The following is a 27795-nucleotide window of genomic DNA, read 5'->3' on the forward strand; positions in this document are numbered from 1 at the left end:
CAGGTATTTTTGGGGTATACTTCATTGTCCCTGTGTACATAGGTAACCCTAACTAGGGTAGCATTCTCGAATTCCGTGGTTGCTCCAAGTCAGCTCGTACAGCAGTTTTCTTGTTACCAGAGTCAATGAATGCCTTTAATTGCTTCCCATATACCCAAGCCTTTTCCTTTGTGAAGGCAGCAAAAGACTGACACACACATATGCTATAGCCTATTTCTATAGGTTTAAACAGCCTAATTCTATAGGTTTGTCCTTTACATTTTTCGGACAGTGCCTGGCTAAATGCCCTGTTTCTCTACATGTATAACAGATACGAGGGGGTGGTCTGCTTCCTTTAGGTTCCTCCCTTTTGCTTTTATCTTTATTTTTAGGGTTGGACCTCTTGACTTATTGTTTTTCTTTTGTTATCCATTCCTTGATTCTATGTGACTCTCCTTGTCTGTCCACTCCCTGAGGTTGAGGTCGGTGGATAGATTTATAATCTTTCCGCTCCTCACCTCATTGTGCTGAGTGGAAGTGTTTGTCTGCATCTGAGTGGTTTTGTGCAGTTTCAATGGCCATAGTTAGGGTATGTCGATTTAACTGTAAGCTGCCTTTTGTATAGAAAAAGTGGCAATGAATTGGTGAACTGTTCTAAGATGATAACTTCTATTAACTCTTATTGGGATTTGTTATTGATCAAAATGGCTACAGTGTTTTTGAACCGTTCCCCCATTTCTAGGGGGATTTCTCCCAGATTTAGTCTAATGTCCCTCAATTTCTGCTGATAGAAATTACAAGTTTGTCGCACTCGTTTTAACAGCTCTTCTTTGATGGATACACAGTTGGCTCCCTGTACAAGATTGAGTAGTTGGTAAGCGGTCTGCAGTTCACATTTCAAAAGAGGACCCAAATTGTACCTTTTAAGGTTTTCTTCCCATTTTAGTTGTTCTGCTAATCGTTCGGATTTCAGAAAACAATGCCCTGGTTCTTCACCTTCTAGATGAGGTTGAAGTATCCCTTGTGGTAGTAGGGGTCTGGCTTGCATTTCTTCCAATTTCGCAAAATGCTCTTGGATCCTAGCTTCGACCTGCATTTGATGGGGTGCCAACTGGGCTATAATAGATTCAGGTCAGCCATTTCTTCTGGTGGAGTAAGGGTTCCTTCAGTGGTTTTTGTCTGGGTCACAAAAGAAACAGGTTTCGACACCCTGGGATAATGTTTCGAAGTCGTCTGATTCTTCTGAGTCTGATTCTGCCGAAGGGATTGATTTTGGTAGGGTGGTCTCTAACCCTGATGGACCTGCAATGGATGGTAATTGGGTACCAAAGTAAAAGGTCCAGGAAAGGGGTGTTTTAGGGCACTAGGCCTAATAAAGGTAAAGGCTGGGTGAACTTTCAGTATTATGCAATCCCACTGTTTTACATTATAATAGGATAGAGTAAGGGCATCTAATAATACTTGGGTTTTAAAGAACAGATCCTCTTGATCAGTCAGGATATGTAGTTGAGAGAGCAAAACCTCTTTTAAAGTTGATACTCAGTCAGAGCCGAGGAGTTCAACGATTCTATTTTCCCCTTCTGGTGGTATGACAATTATTAACATGGGTCTTCACTTTTTATCAATTGAATCACATCCCACTTCTGACACCACATATAAGGAACGCATGGTGGCAATAGTAAAACAGACACAAGTGAGCACAGTTCAAGGGTGTTTATTGAACTTTTGCAGGGGTGTGATAAATGCCTATCTAAACCTAAATCTAAAGATGGCAACCTACTGACATCAAATAATAAAGAAGGCAGTCCTAGTGGAGTCTTGTCAACATAAAATGGCCTATACTAAAAACACCAATTGCCAATCCTTACAACTAAGTTACAAATGTTGTGGGGAGAAGCTCATGAAAAAGAAAGAAGTGTTCACAAAATGATAAATCAGGATAATTGGGCCGTTGGCCTCCCTTGCCCAGGTTTTTGGCACGGGGGAAGGTTGTTCACTAGAGCAAAACGCACACTCTGGCTTCTTCACGAGGATACAGTTCCATTTTCATGGTTCACAAAACTTAAGACCTGCTGTGTCCAAGTCTCTTTACTTCTCAAAAGGGGCAAGGAATTGGTGATCTGTTCTAAGGTGATCAATTCTATTAACTCTTCTAGAGATATGTTATTGATCCAAAGGGCTGCAGTGTTTTTGACCCCTTCACCCATTTCTAGGGGGGGTTTCTGTCAGGTTCCCTGGACTCGTCCCCTGATACAGAGAACATTCTTCAGATGCTTGTGAGGCAATCAGACCTGTGACCCATCTCCCGGGGCAGCCAAGAATGGGGAAAAAGCCACTGAAGGCATAAAAAAACCCTTAGTCAGGTCATAGAGCTTGGCAGTAGTAGGCATGTAGGCTTGTAGTAGATCCGATATGTCCTTTGAAAAATGAATGTCCTCATGAAGGAAAGGGCAAGCTCAGGTCTGAGTTGGCAGGAAGAAGCAAAAAAAGCCAAAGAAGGCAAAGATGAAGAAGCTACGAGGAGTGCTGACAGTAAGGATGCATCCCCAGAGGTAAGCAAAGGTTGCCACGGCAACTGAGTGTGCATAGCCTGGAGGGAGCAGCCGAATGAGGGAGATCCTTAAGAGAAGCTGAAGCCCCAAATCGAGCAAGCTAAGCCCAACGGAGCGAAGGGGGAAGAAGTGAGTGAAGCCAGAACCCAGCAGAGCCGGGTGCAGAAAGCAGCCATGAGTGAAACAGACCGCAACGGGGAAAAACCACAGAGACAGACAGCCACGCGAAGAGGGAAAAGCACAGCGTATCACCCAAAAGTCAGGAAACCGGTGGGTTGCAATGCGCTGACTGCCGGGATACAGTGGAAAAAGAACCTCCAGGCGGTGGCCATGTTGATGAAACCCTAGACCGCTCAAAAGCAAGTGGAAGGAAACATGATGGCAAGGCCACTGGAGGTGAGTCCTCCATAGATTCCAAAAGCGCCAGTTACACTGGCATGTGACACTATGCCCCCTTCTATCCCTGGGGCTCCCAGGTTTTCCCAAATGAGCTACCCCTTCCACCTTATCAGATATTTGAGACGACCCCTGCAGTAGCGGGAATTGCATATTTGCACAACCTCGTATTCCTCCGTAACTGGCTTTTGGCGGGGTATGGGGCACTCTGCCTTGTCGAGGATTATGGGACGCAGAAGGGAAGAATGGAACACAGGGTGTATGCGTCTCAGATGTTTGGGCGTTTTCAATCAAAACAACACAGGATTGATTTGAGACTCGATAGGATAGGTACCCAAATACCGGGTGACAACTTAGTGGGTCTGGCCCAGCGGGGAAGAAATCTAGTAGAAAGCCAGACCTTGGAGCCTACCCCCCAATCAGGACATTCCCGGCAATGTTGATCAGCCTGCGCCTTGTATTTCTCTTGACTGGCTTCCAGACTGAGTTTGGCAGAATTGTGGGCTTCTGTGATTCTGGATAGCATTGAGTCGATGATTGGCAGATTGGTAGGTGTGATTGAGACAGGAAAGATACTTTGAGGATGTTGCCAATAGGTGCAATAGAATGGGGCAATACCAGTGGTGGATTGCTGAGAGTTATAAGCAAATTCTGCATTGGGTAGCAGAGATACCCAATCATCATGTTATTGACTAATGAAGCATCTTAAATACTGCTTGAGAGTGCTGTTTAACCCCTCTGTTTGACCGTTTGTCTGGGGGTGAAAACCCAAATAAAGAGCCTTCTCAATCCCTAGCTGTTTGCAAAGACCCTTCCAGAACTTGGATGTGTACTGGCTGCCCCGGTCGGACGTAATCTTGTCGGGTAAGCTATGGAGGCGGAAAATGTCCCTGACAAATGTCTCTACCATGACTGAGGCTGAAGGTATTCCTGCTAGCGGGGAGAAATGTGCCGGCTTGGAGAATGTATCAACTGTGACCATTATACAAGAACATGATTGGGAGAGAGGGAGATCCACAATGAAATCAGTGGATATATGGCTCTACGGTCTGCTTGGCAAAGGTCCTTGCTCCAGGAACCCGATGGGTTTGGAAGTGCTGTGTTTGCTCTGGGCGCATGTCGGGCAGGCTCTACTATACTCCTCTACACCTGTCCTCATAACAGACCAGTATAAAGTGCAGCGTACTAGTTCAAGAGTACCTGTCTGACCTCGATGACTAGCCACCTTACTGTCATGGCACCAGGAAAGAACCAATTTACGAAAAAGGGTTGTTGGGCATAAATAGTCAATGATTGTAAAAGAGTAAACCCTCCTTCTCTTCCAGACGGATGGCCTTTCCTCTCAGGAGAGTCATCTGACCTTGGACGGTTGCTTATTTTAATCTCTGGAGGAATGTCAGAGTCAGTGCAATGATCCTGCTTCTGGGAAACGTGTTCCTGGTTGCGGGCGAAGGTGGAATCTGGACCGGTCGGGTGGAAAAGGGTATCCGCTAGCGGGTTTTGGCTGCCAGGTAGATAGGAAATGTTAAAGTCATATTGCACAAAGAAATGGGCCCACCTGGCCTGGTGGGAGTTGTCACACTCCATGTTTTGGAGGACCTTCAGGTTCTTGTGATTGGTGCATATCAGATATGGTTGAGAACCACTGTGAAGGAGATGTTACCACTCCACAAAGGCTAATTTCATGGCCAGGAGTTCCTTTTCGATCACCGAATAGTTGCGCTGACTGGTTGTGAAAGTGTTAGAGAGGTAAGCGATTGGGTGTTCCTTTCCTTCATGTACTTGTAGTAGTGCAGCTCCGATGGCTGCGGCAGATGCATCTGATTCTGCGAAGAAGGGCAGTTCCTAATTAGGCTGGATCAAGATGGGGGCTGAACAGAAGAGTACCTTGAGTTGTTTGAAACTGGACAACGCTGCCTCAGACGACTCGAAGGGGGTCGCCAATTTCTTAAGCAGGCTGGTGAAGCAGACCACTTTAGAGAACCCAAGAATAAACCGGCGATGAAAGTTTGCTACGCCAAGGAATCTTTGCATGTACTTTACTGAAGCAGCAACTGGCCAGTCCAGAATGGCAGACACCTTCTTTTCATCCATCCTTATACCTTGTGCAGACAGGATAAATCCGAGATAAGGCACAGAGGACACTCCAAAAACGCACTTCTCTGGCTTGGCTAGTAAGAGATGATGTTAAAGTTGTTGCAGACCTTCTCGCAAGTGAGATTGGTATTCTTGAGGAGTGTGGGAAAAAAATGTCATCCAAGTAGACGATTATGGAGTGAAACATAAGGTTGGAAAAAATCATGTCCATGAATCGTTGAAAAATTGCGGGTGAATTAACCAAGCCAAACGACATCACTCTATACTCGAAGTGGCCGTAATGTGTGCGGAAAACAGTCTTCCACTAATCACCTACACAAACCCTTAGGAGGTGGTATGCGCTCTTAAGATCATTTGGAAAAACAACTTGCTCTTTGCACTGCCTCGAGGATGTCCGAGATGAGGTGCATCGGGTAGCGATCCAGACCATGACCTTTTTAAGGTCTCTATAATCAATACAAGGCCTGAGCTCCTTTGAGTCCCGTTGAGGATTGAAAAAAAAGCGAGGGTCCAGCCGGGGACTGAGAGGGTTGGATGAGGTCATTTTGAAGGTTTTAGGACAAATATGAACCTAACTTTGCATGGTAGCCATACTGTAGCATAGTGGACCACACAGTGGTAAAGCTATGGACCGAGTGAACAGAGGAGGCAGAAAGAAGTGAACGCAGGGCCTCGTTGTGGCCTTGGTTGTCTGTGCCGTCTCCTGCCTCCCGCCTTCCGGTTGCTCTGATTGGTCTATCAAGACCAGTGCAACCAATGGGAGGGGGAGGCCGAGCCCAGACCGAGGCAGCAGCAGAGAACAAAGTGGTGCGGCCATCTTGAAAGGCCAAAGGCACAATGAGGTATCAGTGCCCAGGAAAGTAAAGTGAAGCAAATCCCAGCAAATGGGTTGAAAACAAGAAAAGCAATGTCGTCCATGGAGTCATCACCGCAGCCAGCAGAAAACGATTCAATTTGCAGTTTAAATGATGAAAACGCTGCATCTGGCGCAGTGCACGCCGAAATTCGGTGCTTACCCCCATAAAATGCACAGTGTCCGATGGATGCTTGCTGGCAGTTGGAGAAGCATCAGGAGCTATGCTGCAGGGCTTCAAGTGAACAGAGGAGGCAGGAAGAAGTGAATGCAGGGCCTCATTGTGGCCTTGGTTGTCGTGCTGGCTCCCGCCTCCCGGTTGCTCTGATTAGTCTATCAAGACCAGTGCAACCAATGGGACGGGGAGGCCAAGCCAAGAGCAAGGCAGCAGCAGAGAACAAAGTGGTGCAGCCATCTTGAAAGGCCAAAGGCACAATGAGGCAACACTGGTCTTGATAGACCAATCAGAGCAACCGGGAGGCGGGAGCCGTCACAGACATCCAATGCCACAACAAAGGCCCTGTCTACCCCTGTCCACCACGGTACGCCAGATCGCATGCTCCATGAGTGTCTGTGTGCCCCCATTCACCCCATGAGTGTCTTTGTGCCCCCATGCCCCCCATGAGTGTCTGTGTGCCCCTATGCCCCCCATAAATGTCTGTGTCTCCCCTTACCCCCATGAGTGTCTGTGTGGCCCCCATGAGTGTCTGTGTGGCCCCCATGCCCCCATGAGTGTCTGTGTGCCCACATGCCTCCATGAGTGTTTGTGTGCCCCCATGAGTCTCTGTGTGCCCCCACACCCCCATGAGTGTCTGTGTGCCCCTATGCCCCCCATGAGTGTCTGTGTGCCCCTATGCCCCCTATGAGTGTCTGTGTGCCCCCCTTGACACCCATGAGTGTCTGTGTGGCCCCCATACCCCCATGAGTGTCTGTGTGCCCCCCCCGTACCCCCATGAGTGTCTGTGTGCCCCCATGAGTGTCTGTGTGCCCCCATGAGTGTCTGTGTGCCCCCATGCTCCCCATGAGTGTCTATGTGCCCCCATTCCTCCCATGAGTGTCTGTGTGCCCCCATGCCCCCATGAGTGTCTGTGTGCCCCTATGCCCCCATGAGTGTCTGTGTGACCCTATGCCCCCTATGAGTGTCTGTGTGCCCCCTTTCCCTCCCATGAGTGTATGTGTACCCCCCATACCCCCATGAGTGTCTGTGTGCCCCCATGAGTGTCTGTGTGCCCCCATGCCCTATATGAGTGTCTGTTTGCCCCATGCCCCCTTGAGTGTCTGTGTGCCCCTTATTCCCCCCATGAGTTCATGTGTGCCCCCATGCCCCTCATGAGTGTCTGTGTGCCCCCATGCTCCCCATGAGTGTCTGTGTGCCCCTCATGAGAGTCTATGTGCCCCCATGCCCCTCATGAGTGTCTGTGTGCCCCCCATGAGTGCCTGTGTGCCCCTATGCCCCTATGAGTGTCTGTGTGCCCCCATTCACCCCATGTGTGTCTGTGTGCTCCCCACGCCCGCCATGAGTGGCTGTGTGCCCCCATACCCCCTGTGAGTGTATGTGTGTCCCCATGCCCAACATGAGTGTCTGTGTGCCCCCCTGAGTGTCTGTGGGCCCCCATACCCCCACAAGTGTCTGTGTGCCCCCCATGAGTGTCTGTGTGCCCCCATGCCCCCGTGAGTGTCTGTGTGCGCCCTCTTGCCCCTTGTGAACTGCCTGTCTGTCCCCTCCCTCCTCTATGAATCCCCCTTCTTTTGCCTCCTTCCTACTCTTCACCCCACTCTATTCTCCCTCCTCTCCTACTTTTCCCTCCTCCCCACCCCTTTGCCTCCTCCTTGTTAACTTCCAGCATTACCTCAATTGCCGTAAGGTATCGTAAATCCATAGCTGCCTGTCTTTTGCAGCCACCTTGCCCCCCGACCCCTATCCCCCCTTTTCCTTTTTCCTTTTCCTGTTAAGACCAGCACTATCCCAATTGCCGTCAGGCATAGTAATCATAGCTGCCTGGCTTCGCAGCCTCCCTGCCCTCCCTGCCTCCTCCCCCCATCTTTCATTGTCTTTTGCACTTACTCTTATCATTTGTCCCGTGACTTTTGATAGCAGCTTGTCTGTCTCCCCTCCTTCCCTTCTTGTTGTTTCCGAAAACACCCCGCTCTATAAAATTTGTCTCTGACCTATTTTGACAGTAGCTTGTTTTGTTCCTCTCCTTCTCCCTCACTCCATTCCCTCCCTCCCCCATTCCCCTTCCTCATGTATACTTCAAGCACTATATCAATTGTCGTCAGGCATAGTAATGTTACTGCTTGTTTTGTTCTCCTTCTTTTCCCTTCCCTCTTTGCCTTATCTGTTCCATGTACTTGCACTATCCAAAATGTCGGCAGGCCTATTACTATAGTTATTTTTCACATTCTGTATTGTTTCAAGGACTTTAAGAATGTAACTGTATTTTCCCATGTTCCCTCCCTCCTTGAAGCGCTTTGAAACACATTGTGTATATGCGCTATATAAATAAACAATTAAACAATCAAACAAACAATTGCAATGAAGAACAAGACTAATAATTAATAACCCCTAACCTATTAATCGCTAAGCACTTGCTAATATTAAAGGCAGCTCAATCCATAGCTCTTTGGTGCAAAATATTGGTGCAGATCAGAGGTACAAGCCAGCTCATCTTATGAGATGGCGCTGTTGCTTGAAAAATGCAAGAAATAAACATGCAGAAATTAAGCTGATTTGCAGTGAAGACGTGACAAGTTGAAGGGGATGGAATGTGTGAGTTCCTGTTACTTAAAGCAAGCTTATTGTTCAGAACTTCCAGCATAGAGAAATATAACTTTTTGCCATCTGTTTGCTGCGTTGAATTTATTTATGTATTTATTTATTTACTGTTCCCTTGTTAGGTGCTTATACAGCAAGTACATTCCATTTCAATGTACCCACAGGGCAACAGGAAGGGGACATGGTAATGAGACACATTAAAATACATTAAAACATTCAATACAGTGGAAGGGAAAAAAAAGGACGAACCTACTACGCCTTGTGAATATTCAGAACGTGCACGTGCAGAGGGAGGGGGCAGGGCTTGGGTGCCCGTGCTCGTGTGTGAGCACAGATGAAGTGCAAGGTATGGTAAGTGCAAGTGTCCAAGACAGCGGGTGTGCCGAGGCAAGTGCTGAGGATAGACAGAAGCTGGGGGAGATTCGGTGTGGGAGGTCAGAGCTCTAAAGATGCATAAGGTCTTGCTACCCTCTTCTGGATTAGCTGGAGGGGTCTCAGAATGGAGGATGGTAGATTCAGGAAGAGGCTATTGCAGTAGTCAAGCCTAAAGAGAACCAGGGCTCAGGTAACATTGAGTTTCTGTGGGAAAGTGAAATACATTATGGTGCATTGACCGGGAAGCAGTAAAACAATTACTGGGCATGGCTTACCATAGTCATATTGTGTGCTTTTGCCCTATCCTGAAGTGCATTGCAAGGGAAGTGGCGGTGATTGTGCAGTGTGCATGTTGAGTTTATTTATTGCATTACTGTCACTGGGTTCCAAGATGTAGGAAATAGAAGCGTTTATTTTTCCGATTCATCTAGTTACTTAGAGACAAAACCTTTTGCTTTTGCCACGTGGTCATCTGAAAATCTGTTAACCTGGCGAGACAGCATTAGCAGTGAAGCCAAGAAGATTTTTGAAAAAGGGGGTACTGAACAAACGTGTCTCCTTACACTATTTCAAGCAAAAGAATGCAAACAAGAGATTGGTTATGTGCCAATTTGTGGTTTTTGTTACATACGTTTATAAAGTTGAGGGGAAAAGATTCTAATGTCATTGCTGAGTTACAGTGTAGTTTAGATGCAGAACAGGAATGGTTGCTACAGATGGAATAACATGGTGAACTGGACACGCAGCTTCAGGCCAAATGTAGAGGTCTCAGTACACAGTTGATTCAGAAAGGCGAACAGTTTGCTGACAGTGAGAACGAATGAATATACTTGAAAACCGAGTTAGTGTACGAAAAGATAGAGATGTGGCAATTTCAGAAATTCAAACACTTAGGAAGGATGGTGGCGAGCAAACTAAGTGAAATATTTAGGCTGTTGGATGAAAATGAAGGAAGAACCAAAACAGTTGATCATTTCCAGAGACAAATTAATTAGTTGCAAGAGGTAATTACGAACGTGAGGGGGGAGAATGCTGCTCTTTTTCATGAAGCACAGCAGCTCCATGCTCGGTATAGAGAAATGTAACAAGAAATCTCAAGTTTTGAATCTCAGGAAAAGCGACAGTGCACCACATTCAATATGGCTGAATTTAATTGCAGCTCTTGTCAGGGAAACTTGCCAGCATCCATCCACTCAACAGAGCCTGGCCATGGTCCAGTGTTTGCGGCTGAACCACTCACAACTGCTCAGCCACATGCTCACTCTGCAAGAGAACGGGGTGGTGACACATTCCACAGTGCACTATTCAGTGCATCAAAGATAATGAAGACTACAAAGGCTTTTCTCAAATCATTCAAAAAAGGGGAAGATGGATGTATCGAAAATCATCTCGAAGCTGTATCCGATATTTTTAAAATGCTTCAAATTGCCTAAGCCCAATATAGCCGATATTCTCATTTCACAGTAGACTCTGCCTCTGCCAGTGTTATTCGAAGCCTAAATGAGCAACAGAACATGTCTTGGGAGGAGTTTGAGAAAGAGATTAAATGTCATTTCTCGCACTATCATTCTATTCAGCAGGCCAAAAAGCCTGCCTATAGCATGACAGCCCAGCCAAATGAACCCCTTGCCAATATTTTCAAAACTTAAAAAGGGCATTTTCACGCTTTTATGTGACCTTTAACCCTCATTCTGTAAAATTCAAAACTGCTTAATTCTATGGGCTTCAGCAAAATATTGTGTCTCAGCTAATCCACAAATTCGACAGGGTAAAACCACTAAAATGGATCATTTAACAGGCAACTAAAATCTATGAGGTAATATCTAATGAAAAAGAAGAGACAGCTAAGAGTAGATAATCTAAGCCAAAAGCTAAAGAATCCACACCAGCAGTTCCAGAGGTAAAGCCTGTAAAGATGCCACTAGAAACAGCCCAAACTCAGGAAAAGAATGACAAACACGCAAGCAAAGGGGCATAGATCCCAATGACAGACATACTTACATTAGTCCTCAGCATCTTGGTAATGGGATTTCACTATGATATGCCAGGGCTAAATAACACCCAAACTCAGATGTACAATGGGCCATTTCAAGCACTAGGGACCCAGAGTAGATTTTAACCTAGGACAATGGTGTTTGGCCATTAGGAAAGGCCAAGGTATGCAGATAGGTTCATTGAAAATGGAAATGAGCACAGGGAACAATTCCCACCACATGAAAGACAGAATGTGAACTTTGCACCTAGCCAATATAGTCAGTCCCCAACACAGGTTGACCACAGTCAAAGGATGGTCACTCCACGTTCCCCACCTCCTGTGTCTTGGGAATTCAGGGTAAATACAAACAGAAATCAATCTCCTGAAAGGTACCAGAACAGGCCTAATCAGGATGAATTAAATCACTGACAGCCTAGAGCACAGAAAGGTGAGTTTAGGTACATGGACAGTTTCCATTGCTTAGAGGCCCAAGTTAAAATGTTGTCTGAACAAATAAGGAAATTGTGTGCAGTTTAAAAACAGCAGCCAAATGAAAGTGCAGAATCTAATAGGAGTGATCTTGCACGTAGTGACAACAAGTGACTAGTTAGTCATTTTTTTCACGATGGGAACATAGCTGACCATGTATTACCTTTGAATGAAAACAGAGTTGCTTAGCGAGTTAAAAACAAGAAAACACATAAATGGAAGTGAGACAGGTAACAGTAACACACATAAAAATGGAGTGTGGTTTAACTTAGATTTGAACCAGACCATTCAGGTGTGTGAAAATGAGGAACAGGTAAAAAGAAATGAACATAAAAACCTAAAGAGCAGCGTGATACATGGCAATTTAGAAATAATGTGCAACACATGCCATCCAACACATGATGGTTTGTGACAAAGTGAACATTGCAGGGTTAATGGTACACAGAATATCTCAGCAATGATACATGAAGAGAAAGGAGCAAGTGACCGATCTTTATCTGATCATCAAATTACTATTCATACTTTCAAAGAAATGAAAATGCGCCAAGTGACAGGTGCAGGCCAGTCACTTGAAGAATATTTAGAGCCACAGATTTTTCAAGAGGCAAAAAATGACAGGTACCGTATAAAAGTACGTAAGTGTCACACACCAGTAACTCACATGCTGCCACATGACACTCGTGAGATTATGGATAAACTAGGTTCCAGAATGGAGGTGAGTGGAAAGGACCCAGCCAATGAGGAATAATCAGTAGAGGAAAGGGGGATGAGCACTGGTGGTCCCGATACAGGGGTGGGGAATCAGAAGCTGCGCTGCAAATGGGTTCTGAGTCCAACAAGATAAACAAAGAGATAAATAGAGCGATGAGTAAAAAGAGGGGTAAATTGTCATTTCACATGCCCCTTTGCATGGCAAAAAGTCAGGCAGGACTAAGGAAAGTAAGCCCTGACATCAGTAACAATTCATATTTCCTTTGTACACTAGAAGAATTTTAGGATATATATTATGCTCCTATTACTATTGAAGAAGGTTGTAATGCATTGCCAATGATTGACACAGTGCACAGGCAACTGCGATGTCCCAGAAATGAATGCAAAGCATAAATAAGGGGAAAATCCCCACAGAACATGCTGATATTGAGGCAGAGTGAAGGTCCCATGTATACTATCAATAGGGAAGAAATACCAGTGGTGGGTGTCACTGAGGTTGACATCAAGATAGGGAGACATTGAATGAGACAGGAACGGCAATGAGATACCATTCCTTATAGGAACAAATTGCCTCAGGAGGCTCTCACCTTATATTGATGGGGTAAATGGGGTATTGTGGTCTTTGGCCAAAGAAAATGAAGCCTAGAAAGTTATTGAGCTAGGGCAAAAGTGCAGAATCTCACACCATTGCTAGATCAGAAAGTGCAGTGCAAGTGTATCTTCAAAATGGCTGTGAGCCTATTGTCACTGTCATTCTCATGTGTCAGAGTGAAATACAAGGAGAAAAGGAAAGTCAATCTGCAGAAATTTTTCTGGACCCCAAGAATAATTGGCAGAAATAGATTGATGAAAACACATTGCGTTTTTATCTAAATGAGGAAAATTGCAAACCAAACTTTACTGCGGAGTCAGATCAGGAAAAGTATATTTCAACAATTGCAGAGGTACACATGGAAAAAGGGCAGGCCTGGGTTTCGGTGGATGTGAATAGGCATCGTGAAATGATTGAGGCAGTGTTGGCACTAGAGCAGGAAAATAGTTTCATTAATGAAAGGGTGTATACCAAGTTTCAAAATAAAAATTCAACACATCTTTGCTTTGGATGACCCTGAATTGGGGTAAAGAATTGTGGGAAGGTTCATGTTGAAATTCACTATTAGTTCCATAAGCATTCCTCACAATGTTTGGATTGGAAATGGGACTGAGATAAGTTCTTCTTGGGAAATAACATCTGCACAGAATGTGTATGGTGTTAGATTTCTTGAACCAAAAGGTTTGGTCTCAGCTGTGTGGAGTGGCACCTGAATTTGAAAACAAAAGACAAACATACAATGGTGCCCAAAAGATTCCATATGCAATTGAGCTTCAGGAAAAGAATAATTCACTATTCCTGCTTTCAGCAGAAAATTACAGAAAAAAAAACAGCATTAGGGATGGCAATACAGGAATCCTACTACACTGCTGATTTAAACAACACAGTGATTGGGAACATTGCAGGGCAAGGCCACAGTGTTGTGTTAGACAGGACTACAGGAGACGCTACCCGTCGATATGTAGCACATTGCGCTACGTCCATGCATCCAAACCATTAAAAAACGATTATCTGACCCTCTGCGGCAAAGTCTTTGCAGGACAAGACCACAGTGTTGTCAGACGCAGGATGGCAGGAGACGCTGCCCATCGATACATAGCACGTTGATCTATGTCCATACATCCAAACCTTTAAGAACCGAGGATCGTACCCTCTGTGGCAAAGCCCTCGCAGGACAAGGCCACTGTGTTGTGCAAAGAGGACTGCAGAAAACGCTGCCCATTGATAGGTTGCATGTTGCGCTACGTCCACATATCCAAACATTTAAAAGCCGAGGATCGGACTCTCTGAGGCAAAGCCCTCGCAGGACAAGGCCATTGTGTTGTGCGATGCAGGTGTTTGGTGAAGAAGGGGTCAGAACACAGAGTGCTAGCATGCAGCGCAGCCGTTGACCAGCAGCGACCGGAAGCTAAGACATTTGCGGGTAGGGGACGCAGCCATTACTGAGTCCTACTGAACTGTCCTACCTCGTGCTTACTTCCATTTCAATCCGAATCTCCCCCTCCACTGTCTCCATACATGTATTAGGCTGTCCCGCTCACAGGCAGCCATACTTTGTTTTCTGTGTCTTTGCAACTGTTTCTCTGAATTCTTCTTGCATTTGCATCCTCTGCATTTTTCCCAACTAGGTTATTGTTTTGGAGCCCATCACTGTTTGTCTCCATTCCCCTGCTTATTCTGCATTTCTTTCCCGTGTAGGTGAATGTATTGGCCTCTATCACTGTTGTTTTCATTGCTCCTGCATTCTCTGCATCTCCTCACAAGGCACATGTTTTTTGGTGTGCTTGCACCTGGCTTGCTGTGTACACTAGGCCTTCTCCTCTCTAGGTTCCCTCTCATGCTGTGATCACTATTGTTGCCCTCCAGGCATTTTTTTGTCTCTAGGTTGAATTGAGCATGATCGGCTCCCACCGCTTTCTCCACTCACTGCCTGTTGCTGCCCTTGCATACTTGTCTCTGTATGTGCTCTGCTGTTGCCCCGTTGCTCCCGCTTTAGACCCCCCTTTATTTACAAATCACCTCTTTGTGCACACCGTTCCTTCTTTTCTCCTCCTCTTGCCTGACCTTTCTCTTCCCTCCATCCCACCCATTACGGTGCTCTCAATTTGCACCATCTTCTCTAACTGCTTTTCTATTTCCTATCCTACTCTTCTCATTAAGACTGGAAGGAAGACGCTCAAGAAGGACACCCTGGTCGCCAATCCATTCCTTCCCATCGATGACACCTATGTCAGTGCTTCCCCAGACAGACTCTCACCAACATCCTCTTCGTGGTTCCTTCGCCTGACCTATGAACCCTTCATATAACCAAACTTTTCTCTCCTTCCTGCTCTTCTCCCATTAAGGGTGGAACCTGGTGGGAGGTCCTCTTGGCTTCTTCCAGTCCTCCAGAGTCATCATTAATGTCTATCTAAATGACACCGTCATGGTCCAGAGACCTCAGCCCAAACTCCTGCTATTTGATAGGCACCTCCCTTGCCTCATCAACTCCCTTCCTTCTCCTGTAATTCCTTCTAACACTTCTCTGGTTCCTCTGCCACCTCCTTCTTCTGCTGCTCACGCTCCTATGCCATCTACTATGACTCTGGCTCCTCAACCACTTCTGTCCTCCACCTCTCTGGCTCTCTTGACATCCAATACCTCTCTGACTCCTCTGCCACCTCCTCCTTCTACCTACTCTCGCACCTCTGCCACTTTCGATGGGTACTCCTCTCTCCTGGTCCCCCCAGAAGTCTTTCAAAAGTGGCAACCTGCTCCAGGTGGCCACTCTCAATTTTTGTTCTGCTGTCAAACCCTCATCTGACATCTGCCTCCTCCGTGAACCCCTGGAACTGGATGTTCTTGCTCTTACCGAGACATGATTCAAGGACAGCTCTGTCACAAGTTTTGACTCACTCCTTCCCAATGGCTACAAGATCCTTTCCAAGCCCAGGCCCAGTAGGCCCATTGGCAGAGTGACCCTGAACTTTCCTGAGTGGATCCCTGCTTTCATCATCTGCACTCAGACCTATTCCTCCATTGAAAGCCTGGTCCGCAGGCCCTCTATATATCTTAGTCTCTCTCTGACCTTGGCCACCATCTACAGGCGACCTGGCCAGGTCACCCTCTTCCTCTCTGAATGGGCTGACCTCACTTCCTCTCTCCTTTCCTCTACTTCCCAGCTTCTCCTCCTCAGGCATCTCAACATCCACCTGGACTCCCCACACTCCTCTGGGATTTTTCACAACCTAAGCGACTCTCTCTCCCTCTCCATTCTACCCTCTGGTCCAAGTCACTCTGCCGCCCACACTTTCACCTTTCCATCTCTAACACTCTGGATATCCTTGCCCCTGGTATAAGGTTCCGCCTGAAGCCTGCTACCAAGTGCAATTCTTGGTATGACTCTGATCTTGCCGCTCTGAAACACAAGTAAATAATAACTGAATGTTAGTGGGGAGCTTCAGGTGTACCCTCTGACAAACTGGCTGCTGACTGCTCCCAAAGCAATACAGACTCTCCATCTTCTCAAAGAAGAAGGCCCATATTCAAGCCCGCATCTCTGCGGCCTCTAACAACACAGTAGCACTTTTCAAAATCTGCAAGGAGCTGGCCAATCCCATTGCAGTATATACCTCTTCTATACCTGCCCAGGCCCTAAGCATGGCTCTGGCTTCTCATGTCACCACTAAATCCAAGAACATCCTGTCTGCACTCTTCTCTCTCCTCCACCTCTCGCAGGCCCTCCTTGGCAGCCCGCCACCCCTCTCCTTCTCTCCTCCCTCTCTCCTGTAACACCTGAAGATGTTTCCAGACCAGTCTGGTCTATGAAAGTCTCATCCAAAAAGGTGACCTCCACCTCCCCCAGAACTATTTAGGACAACATTGGTTCTCTCGCTCCACCCTTGGCCAATTTCTGTAATCATTCCTTCACCACCAGATCTTGCTCCTCTCTTCTAAAGCACTTCCTTGTGCACCCCATGCTTAAAAATCCTTCTGCTGACCCCGCAATTCCAGTAAACTATCAAGCAACTATCAACTTTCAACCAATCTCCATCACTCCTTTCCTGGGTAAACTCCTGGGGGAGTTGGCTATCTCCCAGCTAATGCTCCACAGTGAATCTATTAGTTGTGTCCATTACCATCAGTCTGGCTTCAGAGCATCCAGAGGCACGGAAACTTCACTCCTGTACACCTGTGAAGATCTGCTTTCTATTCTTGACTCTGGCTCTTCCTCTCTCCTCATTCTCCTCGACCTTGCCTCTACATTTGAAATGGTCAACCACAACATCCTGATTACTCGTCTCTGCGAGACCCTTGGCATCACGTATCAGGCTCTGGAGTGGCTGACTTCCTTCCTCCTGGACTGACATTCCCAGGTTCAGCTTGGGTCCTTTCTCTCCACCAGCTCTCTCTCCATATCTGATGTTCCCTAGGGCTCTATACTCTCTCCCAGGATCTTTAAAGTCTATCTGGCCCCTTTGGGATCTCTACCTTTTCCTCTAACTTTCAGTGTTATGTGGATGAAACACAGCTCTGTTTCAGGCTACCCGCGGCCTCCTCCTCATCCTCGCTCATTCCTGACTGTCTATCCACTATTCAGGGATGGTGTGCCTCTAACGATCTCTGTCTTAATGCCAGTAAGACTGAGATCCTTCTTATTGGGACCCCTGCTTCTGAGTTTTATCTCTCACTTTGGCCACCCTCATTGGGCGTTTGTCATCACTCTCTTGTGAGGAAAAAAACATCTTCGACTCCACTCTCTCCTTCTCTATACACATCACAGACCTTACCAAGAAGGCCCATTTCCAGCTGTTCCTCCTCAGAGGAATTCTCCCTTTTCTCACCTTCCCCAGAAGCTCACTGTCTCCAGAGCCCTGGTTCTCTCTAGGCTGGACTACTGCAACAGCTCCTTGTGCAATCTGCCCATCTCTACTGTACGCCCTCTTCAACTCATCCAGAACAAGACTTATCCTTGGCCTCAAGCCCAGTGACCACAGCTCTCTGGCCCTGACATCCTCCCACTGGCTCCCGGTGGCTGCAAGGATCAAGTTTAAGACCCTTTGGATCGTAAACAAAGCTTTCTGGGGTTGTGGCCCTCACTACCTTCAACTCTCTATTCCTACGTACCTTCCTCTTAGAGCTCCTCGCTCATCTAATTCTGACTCTCTGTGGGTGAATTGCTTCTCCAAGCAGAGAATGTAGGGTAGATCTCTCTCCTCTGCAGGTGCCTCTCTCTCGAATGGCCTCCCTGCCTCTCTCCACCTTGAGCCGGATATCCTTACATTCTGAAAGACCTCCCTTTTCTCCTCCTTTCTAGCTCCCTCTCCCCTGCTAGCCTTCCCTTGCTCCTGCTCTGACTGGCTTTTCGGTGTCCTCTGAGTCTTACAGGACACCAGGCCCCCCTCCTGACCAGTCCTCCTGCACTTGCCCCCTGGCCTAACTTGCACTGCCGCCTGGCTAACCTTCCACTACCGGGCTGGGATTTCCCCCTGTAGTCTCAGTCTTCATTGCACTTAAGTCAGGGCCCTGCTGCACTGGGTGCACTTCTCCCTGTAACCTCCCCCATGCATTCTTGTTGCGCATGTGCACAATCTCAAGGACATGAGGCCCGGTAAGATAGTTGTTTTGTCCTCCCTTTAGTAACCCTCCCATGACTTGTTGCACCTTGAAACACTTGTGTATAGGCACATAACAAATAGCAAATCAATCAGTCAATCCCTGAAGGCTATGTAACTTCATGGGAAAAGTTGCCCGAGTGCCTGGATGCTAAACCAAAGTGGATTTTCACGATCCAGTATGTTTACACTCATGAACCAAAAGAACTGTTATGCGGTTATCAAGATAATTGCATCCTTTTTGAAGTAGGTGAATCTGATAGAGAAAAACAGCAAGGTGAAACACAGCAAAATAAGATGCAGGTCATTGTTCCAAAATATCTGAGGGTGGTGGCTCCCTAAAGAAACACTGTGACACAATTAGAGGAAAACACAGAGGTTCCTCCTTTAGAGGATTCCCTAGAATTTCCTAAAATGGTAGACAAACAAATTCAAGCTGCAGATGCTTGCACAAATTAAGAAGAGAAAGACCAGACTGAGCAGTGTCTCATGTGCCCTGGAGGCTGTTGCTCTTGTCCTCATGTCATCAAATCTTGCTTCAGTTTGCTCTGGTATCTCATTTGCCCTGGAGAAAGTTGCTCTTGTCCTCTGGTCGGCAAGTCGTGCTGCTGTTTGTTGTTATGTTTTAGAAGCTGTTGATATTGATTTTCGCTTTGCATCAGATGGAGCTTTCCAATTGATGTTAGTTTTTTGTGCAGCATGTTTTAGTCACACAATGGCTTCCACACATTTGCAAAAATGTCAAAGAAAGATTGATTGATTGTGCTCTCTTATCATGAATAAACTATAGATAACTATAACCTTGCCATTTTCCATATTTGGAGTGGAGTGATGAAAATGTTTTAATTATTTTTGTTTTGAACTCCCTTGAAATGCTTTAATAAACAATTTTGAACTGTATACAGTAGTAATACATTTTAAAGCAATAACCGACACATCAAAAATATAGCTTCAGACACTTTTCAAAATGTTGCCTCCTTCTAGTACCTACTGTAGTGAATCAGGGTGAGCATAAGTAAATGAGGTTGGGCCTCATTACGACCCAGGCGGTAAGTTACCGCCTGGGTCGTACCCTTACCACCATGGTGTAAACTACATTTACACCATGGTGGATGGCGGATTTACCGCCCCATTCCAAGGTGAGTGGGGCGGTAAATCCCCATTTCCCATTTTACCCTTCCCCATTCCCATTTTTGCCCCATAGGGCATAATGGGAGTGGGGAAGGCGCTAATTACGCCACCGTAAATTACGGTGGCGTAATTAGCACCATGGTCCCTTAGCGCCATGGATTTTAACGCCTGCAAAAAGCAGGCGTTAATATCACCATGGCGCTAACGGACCTTGTAATCAGGCGTTAAGGGTCGGCGCCGTTTATGGCGCCGTTAACCCCTTAACGCCTGATTCGTAATGAGGCCTGTTGTCTTCGAAGGGAATCTTTTGCATCCAAGCATAAACTACAATCTAGCCTCAGTCAAATGAGTAACCCATGCAAAAATTGGTAGCAGAGGCTTCAATGGTGTAGATGTGTATAACCAGGCAAACATACACACACACACACATACATTCCGCTTTATATTTAAAGATACTCTCAATGTTACATTGCCAAAAGGCTGATATAAGTGTGATCTCCTGAAGTTTGGTTTAGAGCTACCTATGCGGGCATGAGCGGGCATGGAGATCTCAGCTGCTTTTTTTCTGTTCTCTGTGTGACTTTGGCATGATTATAATACATAGGTCACAGCTGACCTGACCCAGATATTATTCGTTGAACACTTTTCATGACAATTATTATACCACAAACTCACTTCCACATGACTAAGTATAGTGAAGAGGAATACAGATTGCTTTATGAATCTCTAACACACAAAAGGTTTGTCAAGACATCTTTTGAAATATCTAATGGGGTATTTGTATGTGCTGGTTCATAGGGTTTTCAGTCGCTTATAATTGCAGGAACCAACCATTTAACATGATGTCAATGTATGTAACATAGTTACTTTCCTATTCAATTGTTTACCACAGGATTACTAGTACCTTGTTTATTTGCCTGCCATAAATTGCAATGATGTGTTTTCTGCCATGTTTTTATGCCATGACTCTTTGCATCTGTGTGTGCTGCCACCTTTTAACATGGGGTAGGCTCCATGTATGCTCACTAAATTGACTCTTTATCTGTGTGTGCTGCCGCTATGCAACATGGGGTAGGCTCCATGCTATGTTCACCGAATTGACTCTTGCATCTGTGTGTGCTGCCGTCCGGCAACATGGGGTAGGCTCCATGTTTATGCTCACCAAATTGACTCTTGCATTTGTGTGTGCTGCGCCCTGCAACATGGGGTAGGCTCCATGTTTATGCTCACCGAATTAACTCTTGCATCTGGGTGTGCTGTTACCCTGCAACATGGGATAGGCTCCATGTTTATGCTCACCGAATTGACTCTTGCATCGGTGTGTGCTGCCACCCTGCAACATGGGGTAGCCTCCATGTTTATGCTCACTGAATTGACTCTTGCATCTGTGTTTGCTGCCACCCTGCAACATGGGGCAGGCTCCATGTGATGCTCACTGAATTGACTCTTGCATCTGTGTGTGCTGCCACCTTGCAACATGGGGTAGGCTCCATGTTATGCTCACTGAATTGACTCTTGCATCTGTGTGTGCTGCCGCTCTGCAACATGGGGTAGGCTCCATGCTATGCTCACTGAATTGACTCTTAAGTTTGTGTGTGCTGCCGCCCTGTAATAGTGAGCTTGGCTCTATGAATGCACTTACCGCAACTCTTTTGCACTTTGCGCGTGTGTATTACACCCTAATGTTCCCCTATGATGTAATCAACATATGTGCTTCCTGTCTGTAACCTGAATCACTGTAACCAATCTCTTAAGTAAAATCACCTAGATACCCCTGGGTTCTGTGCGCTATATAAATAAATGAATAAGTAAATAAATACATAAATAAATAAATAAATAAATAAATAAATAAATAAATAAATACATACATATTAATCTCTCTCTCCATAAAATAGGGCGTTCAGTCACTGTGAGGGAATGGCTTCTGCCTTGAGAGTGAATAGTGGCCAAAGTGCATACTCCACCCTCAAACTGCTACAAACCAAGAGTGATCCCAGTAATAAAGGTAAAAGAGGCACAGTAAAGCGATATATACCTCCTTCGTCTTTTGTGATGGTGTGGGCTGAGTGAAGGCTACATTCTCTGGTGAGAATGTGATCTGGAGGCAACCAAAATGCAATATCACAACAGTTCAATATAACGGGCATGTTCCTGGATGCAAAAACAGGCTTAAATAACTAACCAGTCTCTAGGGCCAAGAAAATGGATGAAAGGGGCAGTTGTCTGTCTAAAATACCATTTTGCAGGTCTTGGCAGTTCAACAGCATCAGAACAGACTTTTTGGTACTTTTAGGGCCGTTCAAATCAGGCTTGACTGTATCAGTTCTATTGTTCCAGACGAGGAGCAGGTGCTAAACTGTGGTTGAGCTGAAGATTTTTGCGGTTTAAAGAAGTGGGAATTGTGAGGGCCACCACAGTCAGTCCGACTGTCCGAAAGAATGTGAAGATGCTGGCAACTGGTTTGAAGGCAGTGGTTGCAACAATGAAATTCACGTTTGAGCCAGGGTATTAAAGCACTCAGCTGGCCCAGTGAAATGGCAAGCTGGTTTAAATGGACAGCCCATTGGTTCAGAAGCAGAAGTGGCACTATTCTAGAGAGGGAGTGGTGTTGAACAGGAGTTTGCTGCAGTTCAAAGATGATGATGCTTGAGAATGGCAAATCTTGAGGGCCACCAGTGTCGGTTCGATGGCGAGGATGCTGGATCGATCAAGCAATTCAGGAGCTGTGGATCGTAAGAGCCACCAGGTTCTGTTTGACAGTCGGTTCAATGGTGAGGAGGCTGGAAACCATATACGCCATTTGCTTGGATCTGTTCACTGCGGTTTTCCATAGTCCAGCAGGGTTGGTTTGACTTGTGATGGAGATCAGCAGCAAAGATGCAGGTGAGGTGAGCAGAGGGTCGAAGGCAGCAGTTGCAATAAAGAGCTTGCAGTTTGAGCAGTGGCAACAATGTGATAGGCTAATATGGTGCACCGGAGAACAGGTTTGAACATGCAGAATAGAGTTTCTTGGTGTTACAGTGCCAAAAGCAGACCTAGAGGGTCCTCTACATTTTACAGCATTAAACAGGCTCGAATAACAGTTTTACGTAGTTTGACTGGAGAAACACAGACCTCTTGATTGTTTTGGTTCTCTGGTTGCTCCCAGTCCCAATGCATGGGCTCAAGGATATGTTTCAGTGATTGTTCACGTTCGCCTGCACACAGAAATGCTGGCTCACAACTGCAGGTGTCCCTCAACACAGTGAGGTTCTTGGTACAGCTCTGGCTGCCAGAGAGGCAGGTCCCACCATAGCAGCAGTTCAACATCACTGGTCCTTAGAAATGGATAGGGGAAAGATCTTGCCTCTTCCTGCAACAGTTGTCTAATGTATTCTTCTTTAACTGTTCACCTTAAAATGAATTCAAGGATTGTGGCAGACCCCTTCTTTTAAAGGTAAAAAGCCCACAGGTGATTGGACTAAAGCTAGCCTGATTTAGGAAAGAAAGATAGAGCCAGAGAGAAACAAGATGGTGGAGCATTCCCCCATCTGTAAAGATCTCCCCCTATCTATACTAACTGCACACCTTGCCTTCTCAATATAATCAAAGGAATTTAGATATGCTGCACCCTGTGTGAGCCCCCCCTATTGTGAAAGAGTACACCCTTTTATTATTGTTCCCAGGAAATATTCCTGTGGAGAGGCTGCCTCTATGGGGAGGGTGTTACTTCACCTTACAAAGGAACAAAGAGAGAGTCTATCGCCAAGGCTATAATCCTGCCAGCAGTGGCAGAGACAGCCTGCCCCAGAGAATAAACATAATCCTTGCACAGCTAATCAGGCTCACAGGGCTGTCACTTGTATATCAAATAGATATTGCTGTAACAATTATGAAAATTACCATCCACCACACCATAACTCAGGCATGGCTTTTATTTAAAGATGTATCCACCACAAGGACAATAAACCCATAAATGTAGGCTTTTGGTAGGGGGTGCTTGCCTTAAGCAAAGCCCTGTGCTGCAGAGAATTGGCTCTCACTACAGCTGTCAAATGGGCACCTGCAACCACTGAACCTGTTTGGTTGGTGCCATTGGTAGAGTAGGCACTGCAGATCCGGATACTGATGCAGCAGAGCACAGGCACACAATATGCTTTTGGCATGGAGTTTAAGAACGGGGAACCTGATTGGCAGATTATCCTTCAAGAGATGGAATTACCCATATAATTGTATAAATGTATTGTTTTAAAAAGCCTGTGCTTCTTCACCATTGCCAAACTGCAATTCTCACCAGTCACTGTGCATTTGAGGGAGATTTTGCATGCCTGAGAAGCGTGACCAAGTCTGACACCCCTTTGTATTTGAACTCTCTCTCACTTTTCTCAATCCTATTTTAATGACCCATGTCTCTTACTCTCGACTATACTCTTCTTCTGTCATGGTATTCCACTGCCACATATTCTTACCCTCCATTTGTAGTTGTGTTCCTTTGAATTTTCATAGGGATCAGATACTCAGTTGCATGACTTAATCTAAATGGATTTTATGATGGGCCTATATTAGTTGGCTTGGCCAAGTCTCTTGGAAGTTATAATTAGCTAATTGAGCATACAGATACTCCTCGCACTTCACATCGCTGCCAAACTCAGCATTTATAACTTTGCGAGAGTGCTTTGGTGAGTGTAGACACACAGACTGAACTCTGTCTCTACTGTAGAAGCATTGGGATCTACACCGCTGCCTTCAGAGAAACAACACTCGATCTACTGCATTGGCATCTGTATGAAGACAAACAAGGTCTCATTCATTGGATTAGCCGCTGTAAAGGAGGCATGGTATCACAAGTATGACACTGACACAAAAGGTACAGTTTTTAAAACCTTTATTTAATTTTGGGGGTTTGGAAAAACTCCTACTTTGCCCTATAGCTAGGATGGGAGTAGTGTCTACCATCAAATAATAAATGAAAAAGTCCTAGTTGTGTCTGTCAAATCAAAATGGCCTATACTAACAAAAACCTAATTCCTGCCTATCTCTTGTACAAAAACTGTGTAAAGGAGAATATTTATGCAAACAACATCAGTTTTGGAATATAAAGAATAAATGTGGCTGATTCAGCTCTCCTTCCCACGGAGTAAGGCGGTCCCCATAGACAGGATGACACACTCTGGCTCAGGTTTACAAAACAAAGGTAGTTAAAGGGCCATCCATAGTAAAGTCTATTTTTCCAGCTTTCAAAACACATTTCAACGAAATGTTCACGTCGGTCTCCCTCGATCAGGCTCAGACCTTTCAAAACAACAAGTTCACATAGGTTTCCCTCAGTCAGGCTCAGACCTTTCAAGCACAGCACTTGCAGGGGTTCCCTTCCCCAAGTTTAATTCACATCCTTTAGGGTTCCCTTCCCCTAATTTATCACATTTCCGGTCTCCCTCAGCTGGGCTCAGACCTTTTCCTGTTGATGAAGACTTTTGAATGTGCGTGGCTTTTACTATAGGCATCTGCAAGATGATTTCAACTTTTCTCTTCAATTCATACTCTTGTGTTATTTGCCCCAGTGTCTCCTGGTCGGGTAGTTCAATGTCATAAGCACAAAAGTTCAAAATTCACCTTTTTACTTCCACCCTTTTCCCAGGGTTAATTTGGATCACATTGTTTCTTGAAGTTCATTAACTTTATCACATCATAACACTAGCATTTCACCTTTCACAGAGAATTTCGAAGGGGCTACTTCCTTTCACCGGACCACTCCGCTACTCAGTATTGCTGGTTTCACAGCTATCAGTAATTCAAAGTTCACCACAGGTCTGCCTTCCGTCATGTCTCATCCACATTCGTGCAGCCTTTAATTGTGCGATATACTGTTGCAACTTGAATCATTGCTTAACACATGCTGGTCTTTCATGTCGTTCCCAACTGACTGGCTGTGTGTATTCCTTTCATGTCTTTGCAGATTTAATCCACTAGTCAAGGTTAATACCACAGTCTTGTCCTCGCCTCCCCAACTCTGCCGTTCACCCGGGAGGGTTGCTGGCATCCTTGAAACACAATGCAGTCTTCTTGTCTCGGATACCTCCTTCTCCATGTGTCTTTCATGGACTTTTGGGGGCAGCAGCCTTTTGCAGGGAACTCCTGGGGTCCTTTACCCTTTGCTCTTGCCCCTTGCTCTGCTACAGTAGGTTTGCCTTTGCCCCAGAAGTTCTGCTCTTGCTCGTGTTCTACCTTGCTCAGAGTGTGTCTCGATGTTCTGTCTTTTATACGTGTGGGTAGATCTAATTGGTATCAGATGTATGTATTTAACGTCAAGTGCCTGACTTTGGCTGATCTGATTAGTGGGACATGTCCAATGAGATATGTAAGGGGTAGCCTCTCCACTCTCAATCGCCCTCTTCTTTGGACCAGTGTTTGTGTGAAAAACCATGGGGGGGATGTTGGAGGACACTAGAAACTAGGATAGGTCATGGGTATGGGAAAGGGGGCAATACCGCGTCTCACCATCGGTTGTGAAGAGAGGGTCCCAAGAATGCCCCTCCTCACCGAAAAATTCATGACATGACGAAGAGCCAGAATGCTTGCAGCCACCAATCTTATTTCAGATTAATCCTGAGTGCACCAATGATCAATAAATACACAGAAAGTATCAGAAAGCCGAATAGACCAAATCCAGTACATATCTTCAAAGGTATAGGGGAAGAAATGAAATGAAGATCGTGGCTGGAAATACCTTGATGGACAGTCTTGAATAAAGCACCAAGAAGCTACGATGCTGGCGTCACTAGTGACACCACAACATTGTTGCGTTAGTCATGAAGCACATTTGCAGTCCTGCACCTTATTACACAAACACACACTAGTATACACGAAGAACATGCTTACATAGTTCTATAGATAGAGAATGGATACATATGCACACTGTCAAAGTTTTTATTATTTGTATCACTAGCCAAATGTAGCAACACATAAATGCAAGGCAAACAAGAGATCCTGAGCAAGCTTGCAGATGCTTAACGTGAATAATCCTATGGGAATACAGGAGTATAAATGGAGCCTGATAGGACCTTGTGTGACTACCTTTAGATCACCTAGTATAACCAGAGCATGTAGAAGTCACATTATGAAGTTTAAGGCAAATTAGAGAAGGCCTCAAGCCACAGAACCTGAGACGAGAAGGGCTGATTAAGGCTGCACAGAGCACAAAGCAGGCTCATAGCCAAAGTCAGAGATACACGGACACATTCCAATCTTCAAACAACAAGGGGGTCATCTGCAGAGAAAGAGAATAAATTCCCACACATGCAAGCTCAAGAGCACAATGTTGGGATCTCTAAGCATATGATGCAGTCGAACGAAACAATGGGCATTCACCTGTGGTGGGAAAGCAAAGCCAGTCCCAGCAAAGCCAGATCGAAAGAAACAACATTGGAGCATACTCTTATAGGCAAAGGTGGTACAATACTAGTTACAATACAGACACATAATCGTTCATATCACATTGAAGAGGTGCACAGTGGGCTGAGAACCGAATCAAGACCCAGGCCTAAGAAGTTCAGCTCTAATCAATCACAGCATAGAAACTTAGGGGTGGATGGCGAGGGGCAAGAACCAATGGTAATCCCATTACTCTGCAAACATGTAACCTGCACCTGACATGCAAGGGGAAGTAGGATAACCTCTATACGGTACCTCCAGAGGTAATAGTATTCTCAATACCCAATCCTCTGTGATGAAAGCTTTTTTGGGGGAAGGGCCCAGGTGATGACGCACACCATGGGGACCTCAGAAGTACTATGGTATCCTGTCTTGTATGATCCCTGTTGCCATTGGCTGAGTCCTCTGTTTGTTCTGGGGAAGGGAGTTGGGCCCTTGAGAGTCAGGCGGACCTCCAGCCATCTTCTGGTATACCTGGGAAAACTATCCCAAGTTGGTAGCTGAGGTGATGCTTAGCTGCGCCAGCCCAGCACAAAGCCAACTCTCTCGCCACAGAACCTGAAAGGCTGCAGGACCCCTTGCGTGCCCCCCAAAAAGGCTGTCAGGAGCCAGCCTGGTTAATATCCTGCCCAAAGTCCATGAGGCATCCAGCAGACCAAAAAGGAAAAGTGGCAACTTTAGGGGACGCGGCAGCCTATCAGCGTCAGCAGATCACAGTGTGTATGTACTGACCCAGCCACACAGCAACTAGGGTGTGAGGGAGGGTATCGAATTTTGTGGACTATTGTTTAATATTGTTTAGCATCGTCGAGTATTGTCAAGTATTGTCAAGCACTGTCGAGTTTAGTAGGGACAGGAGCAGAGG

Source organism: Ambystoma mexicanum, chromosome 10 (assembly GCF_040938575.1).
Source record: "Ambystoma mexicanum isolate Mex_15411 chromosome 10, UKY_AmexF1_1, whole genome shotgun sequence".
In the NCBI taxonomy this organism is placed as follows: domain Eukaryota; kingdom Metazoa; phylum Chordata; class Amphibia; order Caudata; family Ambystomatidae; genus Ambystoma; species Ambystoma mexicanum.